General features: G+C 41.6%; 1 protein-coding gene and 1 long non-coding RNA gene across 2 annotated transcripts in view; one reads left to right on the top strand and one right to left on the bottom strand.

The window, feature by feature from the left end:
• The first annotated feature begins 4,621 nt into the window (after window positions 1-4,621).
• LOC118392130 (galactose-3-O-sulfotransferase 3-like) overlaps window positions 4,622-13,796 on the top strand; it is a 34,103-nt gene continuing 24,928 nt past the window's right edge. The window contains exon 1 of the mRNA XM_035783781.2: window positions 4,622-4,982. The gene's annotated coding sequence lies outside the window, so the exon portion shown is untranslated. The remainder of the gene's footprint in view (window positions 4,983-13,796) is intronic.
• Window positions 6,155-11,699, bottom strand: LOC118392131 (uncharacterized). Its single transcript, XR_004827306.2, has 3 exons — window positions 11,602-11,699; window positions 8,063-10,142; window positions 6,155-6,233 (listed from the first exon to the last, which is right to left on the bottom strand). It is a non-coding gene; the product is annotated as an uncharacterized LOC118392131 (long non-coding RNA).

The following is a 13,796-nucleotide window of genomic DNA, read 5'->3' as shown; positions in this document are numbered from 1 at the left end:
TTGGTGTTCACTTTTTATAATGTGAACGTGACAAGACAAGTAAACGTAATATGATGGGGGAGTGGACTGGGAATAGGGGAGTGGACTGAGAATAGCAAATGGCACCCTATTCCCTATATACTGAAAGTAGTGCAATATATACAGTACCAGTCAAAAGTTTGGATACACCTACTCATTTAAGTTGTTTCTTTATTTGTACTATTTTCTACATTGTAGAATAATAGTGAAGACATCAGAACTATGAAATAACACATATGGAATCATGTAGTAACCAAAAAAGTGTTAAACAAATCAAAATATATTTTATATTTGAGATTCTTCAAAGTAGCAATTGCCTTGATGACAGCTTTGCACACTCTTGGAATTCTCTCAACCAGCTTCATGAGGTGGTCACCCGGAATGCATTTCAATTAACAGATGTACATTTCTTTCCTTCTTAATGTTTTTGAGCCAATCAGTTGTGTTGTGACATGGTAGGGGTGGTATACAGAAGATAGCCCTATTTGGTAAAATACCAAGTCCGTATAATGGCAAGAACATCTCAAATAAGCACAGAGAAAGACAGTCTATCATTACTTTAAGACTGACCTTCAGTAACTTTGAAAGTTTCCTCAAGTGCAGTTGCAAAAATGATCAAGCACTTTGATGAAACTGGCTCACACGAGGATTAATCACAAATTTGACATTGTTTTTCCTTTGGAATTTGGTTGTGCTTTTAGATGGTTGAAAGCATAGTGATAACACATTGGGAATTCAACAAACTTCTGGCTGTCTTTTTGAGTGGGTGAATAAAGGTTGAAATCGAATTGATCAATGTCTCAACCAACTATTACCCAAATTTCCACATTGAAATTACGTTCTTTGTCCTGTGGGGAGGGGATCAATAAACCCATCAACTTTGGGACACACATGGCTTTAATGATGCTTTTAATATGATCGACAGCAGAGTAGGACACACAATATAAACACAAAGGTTGAGATTGAGAGTATGTTGTACTGCACTGTCTGATGATGCAGTGACCTACCTACCTTAGTCAGATGTGCAGTGGATCTAGGGCACCCTATTCCCGATGTAGTGCACTACTTTTGACCAGGGCCCATAGGGTTCTGGTCAAAAGAAGTGCACTATTTAATGAATAGGGAGCCAATTGGGAAGCAACCCATAGAAGAGGATCACTTAGAAGATTGAGGTTGAGTTATTAATGATAATTGCTTTTCCTACACTGCACGTGTGGTGTATAGATGGTTGCGTCCTATGGGCCCTGGTCAATAGTAGTGCACTATATAGTGAATAGGGTGCTATTTGGGACGCAAGCCATAGACCCAGGTCACCCATCTCAATCTGTGGTAGATTATTAGATTATTGTTACCCATTTCATCCTGCAGATTACAGGCCGTTAGATTCCCGGTATGTGGACTGCACCACTAAGCTGATCACTAGTGAGATTTCAGAACACCCAGGGGTCAGAGGGGAGCTGGTTTGATATAGTGTCTGTGGATTGGGGGAGGGGAGGGGGGGGGGCTGGATTGGAACCAGTGCTTTGATCAGATGACATGAAAATAGAGCTTCTTGGCCATGTAAACCAGCGGTGTGAATGCATGAGAATGAGAATGCATGAGTAGAGAATAACCTCATGCATACTGTCAAATATCTTTGATGTTATGGGGCTATTTTGCTTCCACTGGTCCTAGGGCCATTGTTAAGGTCAACAACATCATGAACTTTACCCAGAACCAGGGCATTATAGCCAAAAACCTGGTTGCTTCTTGAAACTTGGCCACAAGCGCACATCAAAATCCACAAAGAAATGGTTAATACACCCCAAAAAAATCAACATTTAGCAATGGTCAGTCTCTAGACTTGAACCCCTTTGAAAACATGTGGTTTGAATTGAAGAGGGCCATCCATAAGCACAGATGAAGGATTTCAAGGATCTGAAAATAATCTGTATGAAGGAATGGTGTAAAATCCCTCCCAATGTGGTCTCCAATTCATAAAACTTTTTCGAAAAAGGCTCAGTGCCGTGATCCTCGCAAGTTGAGGTATTGAAAGGTATTGAAAACAGGGGTGTCAATCATTTCTGACCAAAAAAGACAGATTGTTCTTCACCATACATGGTACTGTAGACCTGTCCTCAGCCAAATTTCTACTCAACTCAACGTACACTAGGTTAAGTGCTCCAACACAAATACTATGTTAATGACACATATGATACCAATACACCCTCGTTATACAGAGAAAGTGAACACTCTAAAAACTCCTGTTAACACATAGGCTCTCCCCAATGCCACTCTATTCTGTATATAGTGCACTACTTTGGACCAGGACCCATAGAGCTCTGGTCAAAAGTAGTGCACGATATAGGAATAGGGTGCGATTTGGGACGCAGAAATATCCACCTTTCCTTGTCGGCTCTTCTGTTTTTACCTTTGACCCCTTTCACAGTTAATGGCCACTTCTTGGTGGAGGTTCTAAGGGTGTATTGTGTGTGTGTGTGTGTGTGTGTGTGTGTGTGTGTGTGTGTGTGTGTGTGTGTGTGTGTGTGTGTGTGTGTGTGTGTGTGTGTGTGTGTGTGTGTGTGTGTGTGTGTGTGTGTGTGTGTGTGTGTGTGTGTGTGTGTGTGTGTGTGTGTGTGTGTCACTTTAACAGGCAACGCTGGCACTCCCTCAGCCTTGCCTGGTGAACTGCTCCAGTTACTGACTGGACACAAACACACACACACACAGTTGATGAGAGGACGGAGAGTTGAGCTCCCTCTGTAGTGTAATCAGAGAGAGGGAAATGATGAAAGAGCAGCTTTACCATAGAAAATATGCAGGGAGTGCAAAAGGCCATAACATGCAAATTAAATCATCACAGAAGATTAAGCCCCCCCCCACACACACACACATACACACACACAGCGCAAGTGCATGCACGTATGCACACACAAACACACAAACACAGAGCACCCATTAATCCGCCCAGGACTGAGCTAAGCAGAGAGATATGGGGAGAGAGGGAGAGAGAGGGAGAGAGAGAGAGAGAGAGAGCGAGAGAGAGAGAGAGGCCTGGCTGTACGGGATACCTGATCCTAGAGAAGTGGGGTTTCTCCTCCCTCCAAGAGTCAAGCTAACACAGACAAACACACACTCTCTCTCTCTCTGGAGTTGAAATCCAAGCAGCACTACACTAGCCCCGGCCGTACCAAGGGAGCAGCGGAGCAGGGGATGAGGGAGGAGTGGGGTGGTGGGGGGGCCAAGGAAGGCATTGTGGTGATCGATGGTGATGACAAGCCTTGTAGGAGGGAAGGAGGGAGCAGTAGGGGGCTTATCTATCCTAGATGGTGTGTGTGTGTGTGTTCGTGCGCGTGTGTGTGTGCGTGCGTAAGGTGAATTATTCAACTCTTCCATAGGAAGATAAGAGGGCTTTCGGTGACAGAGGACCCCTCTGTGAGGTCGTCACAATGTCACAGGACAGGGCCACACACTATCATTTCTTCACACTTCACAAGGTAGACATATAGAACATGTTTGCATTTGGTTCACATGTTGTTTGTCATATTCCGTAAAGTACATGGACGACGAAGGTGAAATGCTGAAGCAATTATATAAGTAGCGAGGCCAATGATACACTTGGGGTCACGCATGAGTATCATGAATCAGATTTACATGAGCTTCTGCACAAACCATTGTTTGTCTTGTTTTTAGTCCAAGTGAAGCCATTTGCCTTGCTTGTATTTTGTTATAGGAGGACAATCTTCTCATAAATAACCAACTCATCAGATAAGTGCTCTTCATCCAGTTACATTTACATTACATTTAAGTCATTTAGCAGATGCTCTTATCCAGTTGCTACATCTATTGTGTAAAGTAAGCTCTTTAATGTATGGTAAGTGTGATAAACAGACATATAGATATCCCATGTGAATTCCATAACTTTGATCAACTAAAAGCATGACAACATTGAATCAAGTGCAGGCCTACGCCGCCTAGCAATAACCCTGAATCACACATTTTTTTTTAAAGCACAACTGTCACCATCAAATGAGCCAATACATTCTATGAAACAAAAACATGTCTCAGAAAATGTAGGCCTACATAGTCAGAAATGTCTGACATTGCTGACCAAGTAGCATTTAGGGAACAATGCCTCGTTAAACGACACTGTCTTGTCTCCTTCTTGAAGAATTTGTTGATCATGAAGTTCATTATGTTCCTCTGCTTGTTATGAACACAACCCACTGTCTTAGTAGTGCACTTCATAGGGGACAGGGGGCTATTTGGGACATAAACAGACATTGTGAAGACAGGAACATAATAAACTTCATGGATCAACTAATTATTCATTAAGGAGACAAGACAGTGTCGTTTAACGAGGCATTGTCTCCCTCTATTGTCCAAGTAATGCTCTATCCAGTCTACCCCGACCATATGGACCCTGCAATATGGCGCCATGGGCCATCCACACACAAACAACACTTCATCAAATTATAATAATAAAGAACGTCTTCGCTTACAATATATAATTGAGTCATTCCACATCATCAGCATGTGTGAGCGCTTGTGTGTGTGCTGCCCCTTCATTCCACGACTGGGAGGGGGAGGGGGGGGGCGCGCATTCGGCGCGGGTATAGAAGAAAAGCGGTCTCAAAAGACATGACCGTCTCGTTTGTGCGCACGAGGGGTCTCAAAGCATTGATGACATACAGCGGGAGAGCAGCATCCGCCGGACAGAGGGGCAATCAAATGTAAAACGAACGATTCCATCCTGCAGCGTTTCCATAGCACTAGCCTCCTATTACAGTCCTTTTGATGTTTCTATCACGAATGAATCGATGACGAAGAAGAATAAGAAGGAAAAGGAAGATTGGAGGAGATTCGCTTCTCTCATAACGGGGTACCGGTGAAAGAGGGGCAGTAACCTACCTATTAGTCAAAAACGTCAAACGAGAATAGCCGCACCATCATCAGTCGCGTCTGTTTATCGTGAGATGACAAAGGTGGGTGATATAGAATAGATCATCATAATGTTTTGTGTTTGTAACAGCACCCTTTTTTTATTCCAATACCCGTTCATCGCTATCTCCCCAATTTTTATGAGAGTATATTTATCTGGGAATTTTTGCTGGCATTGCTCCCAGTAGTCTACAATAGAATATATTATTGTGTCGTTTCATTGCTTTTCCAACGTCACCGGGCTGGTGCACCCAGCACCCCACTGCCCCGGGTCTTAATTCTTTACAACGCCTGCCTCTGCGGTGTTGTGTCAGTCACTGACCGATGATCAAGCGACGACGGTCTCAGGCATAGGCTGTTGTGACAAGTACGTTTGTCATTTCAGCCCGTCAGTCATGCCGGTTCGCAATTCATCATTAATAGTATGCCCTTCGGAGTTTATTTTTGTATGAATTAATTATCCCAAAATCTTGACATGTGGGTTTGGATCTAGGTGCCGTGCTCATATTCTCCCGGTCTCGTCCTGTCCTGTGATTATACCGCGGACGGTAGGCTACTTTAAGAACTCAATAGATTATGATAATCTTCAGTGCTTTCAGAAAGTATTCATACCCCTTGATTTATTCTACATTTTGTTGTGTTAACGCCTGAATTCAAAATGGATATTAAAAAAACTATGACGAAATAAAAACATGTTTTTAGAATAGTTTTCATATTTATTGAAAATCAAATTCCAAAATATCTCATTTACATACATATTCACACCTCTTTGCTATGACATTCCAATTGTAGCTCCGTTGCATCCAAATTCCTTTGATCATCCTTTAGATGTCACTACAACTTGATTGGAGTCCACCTGTTGTGCAATTGTTTGGACATGATTTAGAAAGAAACACACTTTTCTATATAAGGTCCCACAGTTGACAGTGCATGCAAACTATACCAGGAAGTCAAGGGAACTTTCCGTAGATCTCCGTCGAGGCAAATATTTTTTGGAAGAGTGTAAAACCATTTCTAGAGTGTTGAAAGTTTACAAGAACACAGTGGTCTCCATCATTGGGAAATGGAAAAGATCTGGAACTACCTAGACTTTGCCTAGAGCTAGCTGTCTGACCAAACTGAGCAACCAGGCAAGAAGGACCTTGGTCAGGGAGGTGACCAAGAACCCAATGACCAATCTGACAGAACTATAGAGTTTCTTGGCTGAAATGGGAGTACCTGCCAGAAGGACAACAGTCTCTGCAGCACTTCACCAATCTGGGCTTTATAGGAGTGTGGCCAAATGGAAACCACTCCTGAGAAAAAGGCACAAGACACAGCACATTAGGAGTTTGCAAAAAGGCATGTGAAATACTCTGAGATCATAAGGAAAAATATTCTGTAGTCTGGTAAGACAAAAATGTAACTATTTGGCATGAATGCAAAGTGCTATGTCTGGATAAAACCAGGCACAGATCATCACCTGTTAAACACCAACCCTCCCGTGAAGCATGGTGGTGGAAGCATCATGCTATGGGGATGCTTTTCAGCGGCAGGGACTGAGAGATTGGTAAGGATAGAGGGAACAATGAATGGAACCAAATACAGGCACATCCTTCTGCAGGGAAGAATGGAGAAAAATCCCCAAATCCAGATGTGCAAAGCTGATGCAGAAACACCCGCCAAAGGTGCTTCTAGTAAGTATTGTCTCAGGGGTGTGAATAGTTACGTAAATGAGATATTTCTGTATATTTCTGTATTTCATTTGCAAACATTTCTAAAAACATGTTTTCACTTTGTCATTATTGGGTATTATGTGTAGATGGGAGAGATAAAAAAACAACAACAATATAATCAATTTTGAATTTAGGCTGTAACACAACAAAATGTGTAATAAGTCAAGGGGTATGGATACTTTTAAGGCACTATCTTCCAGAAGGAGCTGAAAGCCATTTGATTGATTATTCTAGCCTATCCATTATATTAGATTAAATTGGTTTAACACTCTCTCCGCTTAATGAAGGCCTAATTCATTTGCACGATACAGGAAATAGAAAACATATATTTAAGATGCATTTAGGCCTATGAATAAATGCAATGTTTTCGCAATATAATAGAATTGGCTATTTTGTTTCAGCCTAATTTCCTTTTTTACCAACCTATTTCAATTAGTTTGCTATGGGTTAATTAGAATGAAACATGATATCTGTCAGTCATTCTACCAAAGTGCATCTTGTTCTCACCCTATCATCTATAAGGTTAATATTAGTGTGATTGAGTTGAAAGTGCTGTCAGAATAGATATACCCTGAGTGTACAAAACATTTCATGACAGACTTACCAGGTAAAAGCTACTGTTCCTTCAGAAAGTATTCATACCCCTTGACTTACTCCACAATTTGTTGTGTTACAGCTTGAATTCAAAATGGATTAAATAGAAAATAACGCAATCATTTTTTTCTCACCCATTTTTCTACACACAATACACCATAATTACAAAGTGAAAACATGTTTAGAATTTTTAGGTAATTTATTGAAAAATTAAATACAGAAATATCTCAATTTACATAGGTTCACACCCCTGAGTCAATACATTGTAGAAGCATCTTTGGCAGCTATTACAGCTGTGGGTCTTTCTGGGTAAGGTTCTAAGAGCTTTACTCACCTGGATTGTACAACACTTTGTTCATTAGTATTTTAAAAATTCTTCAAGCTGTCAAATTGGTTATTGATCATTGCTAGACATCCATTTTCAGGTCTTGTCATAGATGTTCAAGCAGATTTAAGTCAAAACTAACTTGGTCACTCAGGAACATTCACTGTCTTCTTGGTAAGCAACACCAGTATAGATTTGGCCTTAAGTTTTTGGTTATTGACCTCCTGAAAGGTGAATTCATCTCCCAGTGTCTGTTGGAAAGCAGACTGAAGCAGGTTTTCAGCTAGGATTTTGCCTGTGCTTAGCTCCATTCCTTTTTCTCAGTCCTTAACGATTACAAGCGTTCCCATAACATGATGTAGCCACCACTATGCTTGAAAAATATGGAATGTGGTACTCAGTAATGTGTTGTATTGGATTTGCCCTAAACATAACACTTTGTATTCAGGACAAAAAGGGAATTGCTGTGCCACATTTTCTGCAGTATTACTTTGGTGCCTTGCATGAGCAGGATATAACTGCAATGTTGTTGATCCAGCCTCAGTTTATCCTGTCAGCGCCATTAAACTCTGTTTAAGTATAAAAATAAATAACAATTATGTTAAAACACTATTATTGCACACAGAATGATTCCATACAATGTATTATGTGGATTTTTAAGCAAATGTTTACTCCAGATCTTATTTAGGCTTGCCATAGCAACAGGGTTGAATACTTATTGACTAAAGACATTTCACCTTTTCATTTTTATTAATTTGTAAAACTTTCTAAAAACATAATTCCACTTTGACATTATGGGGTATTGTGTGTAGGCCAGTGATTAAATCAATGTAAAATGCAGCCTGTAACACAACAAAATGTGGAAAAAGGGGTGTGAATACATTCTGAAGGCGCTGTATGATCCCTTATTAATGTAACTCGTTAAATCCACTTCACTCCGTGTAGATGAAGGGGAGGAGGCAGGTTAAAGAAGGATTTCTAAGCCTTAAGACAATTGAGACATGGATTGTGTATGTGTGCCATTCAGAGGGTGAATGGGCAAGATAAAAGATTTAAGTGCCTTTGAACAGGTATGGTAGTAGGTGTCAGGCGCACCGGTTTAAGTGTGTCACGCTGCTGGGGTTTTCACATTCAACAGTTTCGCATGTGTATCACAAATTGTCCACCACCCGAAAGACATCCAGCCAACTTGACAGAACTGTGGGAAGCATTGGAGTCAACATGGGCCAGCATCCCTGTAGACAGCTGTTGACACCTTGTGGAGTCCATGCCCTGACAAATTGAGGCTGTTCTGAGGGCAAAAGCAGGTGCAACTCAATACTGTTCCTAATGTTCTGTACACTCAGTGTAGTTTGGTGTGAGTGAGGGATATGCTATGTAATTAGTCTAGCAGTCTACAGTGCATTTCATTCACTACTGTAGAAGTTTGAAGTTAACGTTCCCATTTGTGTGTGGTTCAGGTAGGTTCACTTCTATTAGATTGGATTTATTTTTACTTAAATCGCCACTTGTTTCATTATTAGCCTATATTGACAGTACAACTATTTATTGGCAATCAAATGATTTAAATGGAACAAAATTGAGGTCAGTGTTTGCGTGTGTGTCACAAAAGAGCACAAACTGAGGACAAATCAAGTATATTGAGAATGTGGCACCACAGTATAGAATTAAAGAGATTCTCCAGTACTTGTGCATACTTTTTATCCAGTAGTTCTGAAAGTAGTGCTCACAAGCCAAAAGTGGTCCACAACTGCATTGCACTCTCTCTCGCTGTGTGTGCATGTGGTGCCTCTTGAGGGGCTGAAGCTCATTGGTTGAATTCAAATTGTTAGGGGGCTGGCTGAATTGGGGGGAAATGTAGGGAAAATTCAGATAAACCCATTCACACCACTCTAATGGTATAGCAGTGTGTTCTCTTTGAGGGCGGGCCAAATGATTAGCCAAGCAAGGGATATGGGATATTTGCAACATAAGCCCCTCAGCCCTCGATTTTAGTTGAGTTTGCCGAGTGTACAATCATGTTCACTTCGGGGCCTGAAACTCCCCATAATTCAATTTGTGACGATTGCACATCTGCTAAGAAAAGTCAGCCAAAAATTTAAACCTAAAACATGAATATATGGAGTCAACATAAGTAAAAACTAATGTAAATAAGTTAGAACTTGTGCTACTAATGCACATGACGGCACAAACACGTCTCATAAAAGTAATTATGTTTGTTTGGTTAGCTTTTGGAAATTGTATAAATAAAAATTGTTTCCAGCTAGGCAGGGTAACGTTATTTAACTAATTAATTTGCTAGTTATTATACAGTAGGCGTATATTAATAATTATATATTTAATGTAAGTAGGCATGCAATTATAATTGACTGTAGCGCATATAAAGCAACCACAATACATATTATTATTATATTATATTAACCACAAGCTACCGGTGGCTGAAAACACAAACATCACGGGATGAACGAGTGACAAATTCCCGGGCCATCCCTATCCCCTCAGCCCACTTTATTTGAGGGCTGAGGGGATAGGGTGTGTTTGGACTGCATCCGTTGTCTTCCTGCCTGGACCTGTGGGAACACAATACAGAGTAATGAATGCATGCGAATGCATGCTCTTGAAGTGACAATGCAGGCTTATGAATAACAGTGATAGCATCCGCAACACACACACACAAAACATCTCTCTCTTTCTCCTCCCCCGTGCGTGCGCAATCGCCATACCTGGCAGACTGGGAAAAAGGCACAATCGTGTGCGTGAGCGGTTTCCCAATAGTGATGGAACTCATGCCCCATTTACATCGTGACAAACGTATTTCATTGCGCCATACGTCATCTTTATCCAATCTCGTTCCGTTACTGGACAGAGTATAGGGAGGGTTTAATAATGCAAGAAAAGATGGACAGCCTAGTCTCTTGTCAGGGATCGCATTTTGGGGGGAAGATTGTAAAATAGGGACCTTTTCATTCAAGACAGAAGAAACATTGTTTCAGTTGATAATAAAACATGTTTTTGTTTAGTTACTTTTTCCTCAACTTCCTTCTATAACTTTCTAGCAAGTCAAGCTAGCATACAGAGCAGCTAGCTAGCTAAAAGCTAGTCTATACTGTAACTTGCGACCTTCACCTAATATTTATCATAAAAAACAAACGTCATTACCATCACAATAAACTAAAACGGGAGGCAACAGTCAGTATAATTGGTTTAAAATCCAATGTGTATTATTTTTTAACATACTCTAAAAATAGTACTCACTTATAGGAATGAGTAATTGTTTACAAGTTGCTAGCTATCCCACAAACCCAAACACATATTTTCATCTTCTTCTATGGTTTGGTAACTTTAGTCTTCGACGGACCTTGGCCGGACTAAAGACGTAGAGTTCGGAAAAATTGTGCTCATGATTCATGTGAATGGGGTGTCAGGCTTACAAGTGTTTTAATATTCATCTTTCCTACAACGGCCAAATATGTAACATGCGTTTCCCAAAACACAATGCAGAGAGAGCGTTCGCTATGTGCGATGATATTATAATTATTTCACAATACTGACACGGATCAGTACCTAGAGAGATATTACCACCGACAGCTGCAAATATTGAATCGGTTTACTTGAATGCTTACCAAATAAAAATGCACTGAAGCACAGATTTGGCATATCATTGCGCACATGTTAGGCTACACATCATAAAATACACTGAGTGTACAATACATTAGTAATACGAGCCAATGCTAACGAGTGTTAGAGCTATTGCTATTGTTTTGGGAAACAGCTCAGCGATTTAATAATGCTCCTAAACGGTTTTAACAATGAACTTAGCCTTAAGATGCTTTTTGGAAACCGGGCCCATATCAACAGGCGCAACCAACGGATAGGGTGGGGGGTGGCGATCATGACAATGACTTGAGGGCAGTGGGTTCCAAACAATTACATAAAATGTATAGCCTAGAAAAACAAACAAGAATTGTGGAAATTATACCACAACCTGCACAGGTAGAGCTCTATTTGTGCACGTGCTTGCATACATACCAAACATACATGGAGGCATGGCAATGATAGAGCAGTAGGTTAAAGCAGTGGTTTTCAAACCTCTCCTCAGGGACCCCCAGACGTTTCACAACTTTGTTGTAGCCCTGAACTAGCTCACCTGATTCACCTATTCAAAGGTTTGATGATTAATTGCAAGTTGAATCAGGTGTGTGGAATAGTTCAAGCCCAGTGCAGTCCAAAACAGATATATATATATATATATTATTTCCACACTATGAGGTTGTGAAAATGATGATAATGCCCTGTCTGAAAAGATAGCCTGAAATTTCAGCCTGTTTTGGAGGGATGGAGTTTAAGCCTTTCATGGTGATGTCACCATGTGGTAAATTAGTTAATAAGACCATTAAGAAAGAGAGTTTCAAACCTCTCTGTCAATAGCAGAACATTTTAAGTTTTCCCCTCCCCACTCATACCTCCCAGACAGTCCTAACTAAATTCATGCTTGAGAAATGTCCCTTTGCTAAGTAGTTATTTTGGTGTATTTTTTACCATTTTAATAAAACACAATTACAGTAAGGTACTTAATTGTTACCCAGAAATGATTTGATATTGAAAAAAAAAGAAGCTGCATTGGACCTTTAAAATACATGGGTTCCAGAAGAGAGGTTTGAAAACCCCTGGGCTAAAGCACATACAGGTCTGGTGCAAGGATACGCTAGCTGCGGACTTCAACCCTGGTCCTGCATAGCCTTAGGGTCCTGACCCTCATGCCACTACCTCATCTCTGTGTAATTGGGTGGTGGGCTCAGGCTAGCCCTCATACAACTATCTCTTTCTGTAGTTGTGTATTTGTGTGGTGTGTATTTGTGTGGTGTGTGGTGGCTGGGCTCAGGGCAGGCCCTTCTCTATAGTTGTGTGTCGTGTAGTTGTGTGTGTGTTGTAGTTGTGATTAAATCCGCAGAGGGGGGTGTGTATATGAGAGAGGTGAAAACAATGAGGTAATGGAGAGGCAGTACTACAATTATGGTCCTGGAGTTTTCCCTGACCAACTTACCCTGACCAGGAAAAATTCCTGGCCAACTAGCAATGCAGTCGTTCTCTATAGTGTGCCCTTTGCCAGTGCCAGACCAACGTGGCAAAGCAGATATAAAAACAGATGGGCAGGGTTTGCAGAGCCAGGGGTGTGTCCAGTGGGGCCGGGCTGCTCTTGGTGTGGCAAAACATTATTCTCATCTCCTTGTAGATGTACAACATCACCATCCATGGGGACCTGGATTAAATTGACAGTCGGGAATTGACCGTTGTGGATTATTGGAAACACGCACACACGCACACACGCACGCACGCACACACACACACACACACACACACACACACACACACACACACACACACACACACACACACACACACACACACACACACACACACACACACACACACACACAACAGTATAATTTTAAACCGTCCCCTCGCCCATACCCGGGCGCGAACCAGGGACCTTCTGCACACATCAACAACAGTCACCCTCGAAGCATCGTTACCCATCGCTCCACAAAAGCCGCGGCCCTTGCAGAGCAAGGGGAACTACTACTTCAAGGTCTCAGAGCAAGTGACGTAACCGATTGAAACGCTATTTAGCGCGCACCGCTAACTAAGCTAGCCGTTTCACATCCGTTACACACACCTTTTGATTTGAACGAAACCTTCCATACATATACATACCCATTGTAGATGTGCTCAGAAAGTGGCTTTTTGGACCACCACAGGTATGAACGTTTCCCCTGGGTACAGATCTAGGATCAGCTTCTCCTGCCCCAATCCTAACCTTAACCATTAGTTGGGAAAATGCTAAACTTACCCAAGATCAGCACCTTGGGGCAACTTCACACTACATCCCAGGTTTGGCTGGAAGAGTGGGCGTGACCGTTGGAATTGCCCTCCGGCTCCACCGCTGTGGTTCCCATGAACCCAAGGAAAGACTACCCCCTCGGAGGGAGGAAACACAAACCCTTTCTCCACATGGTAAGAACATCAAAGGAAGACATCTTCTGGCGCTGCCACACCAATGCCATATCTTAGCCCTGCTCCCAATGATGTAACTCCGTGGTTCTCAAACCTCTCTTCGGGTCCTCGGGGACCCCCAGACGTTTCACAATGCTGTAAACTAACTAATCTGATTCAAAGTAGTCAAGGGCTTGATGATTAATTGGCAAGTCGAATCAGGTGTACGT

Source organism: Oncorhynchus keta, chromosome 13 (assembly GCF_023373465.1).
Source record: "Oncorhynchus keta strain PuntledgeMale-10-30-2019 chromosome 13, Oket_V2, whole genome shotgun sequence".
NCBI classification, from domain to species: domain Eukaryota; kingdom Metazoa; phylum Chordata; class Actinopteri; order Salmoniformes; family Salmonidae; genus Oncorhynchus; species Oncorhynchus keta.
This window is presented reverse-complemented; position numbering and strand designations above follow the sequence as displayed.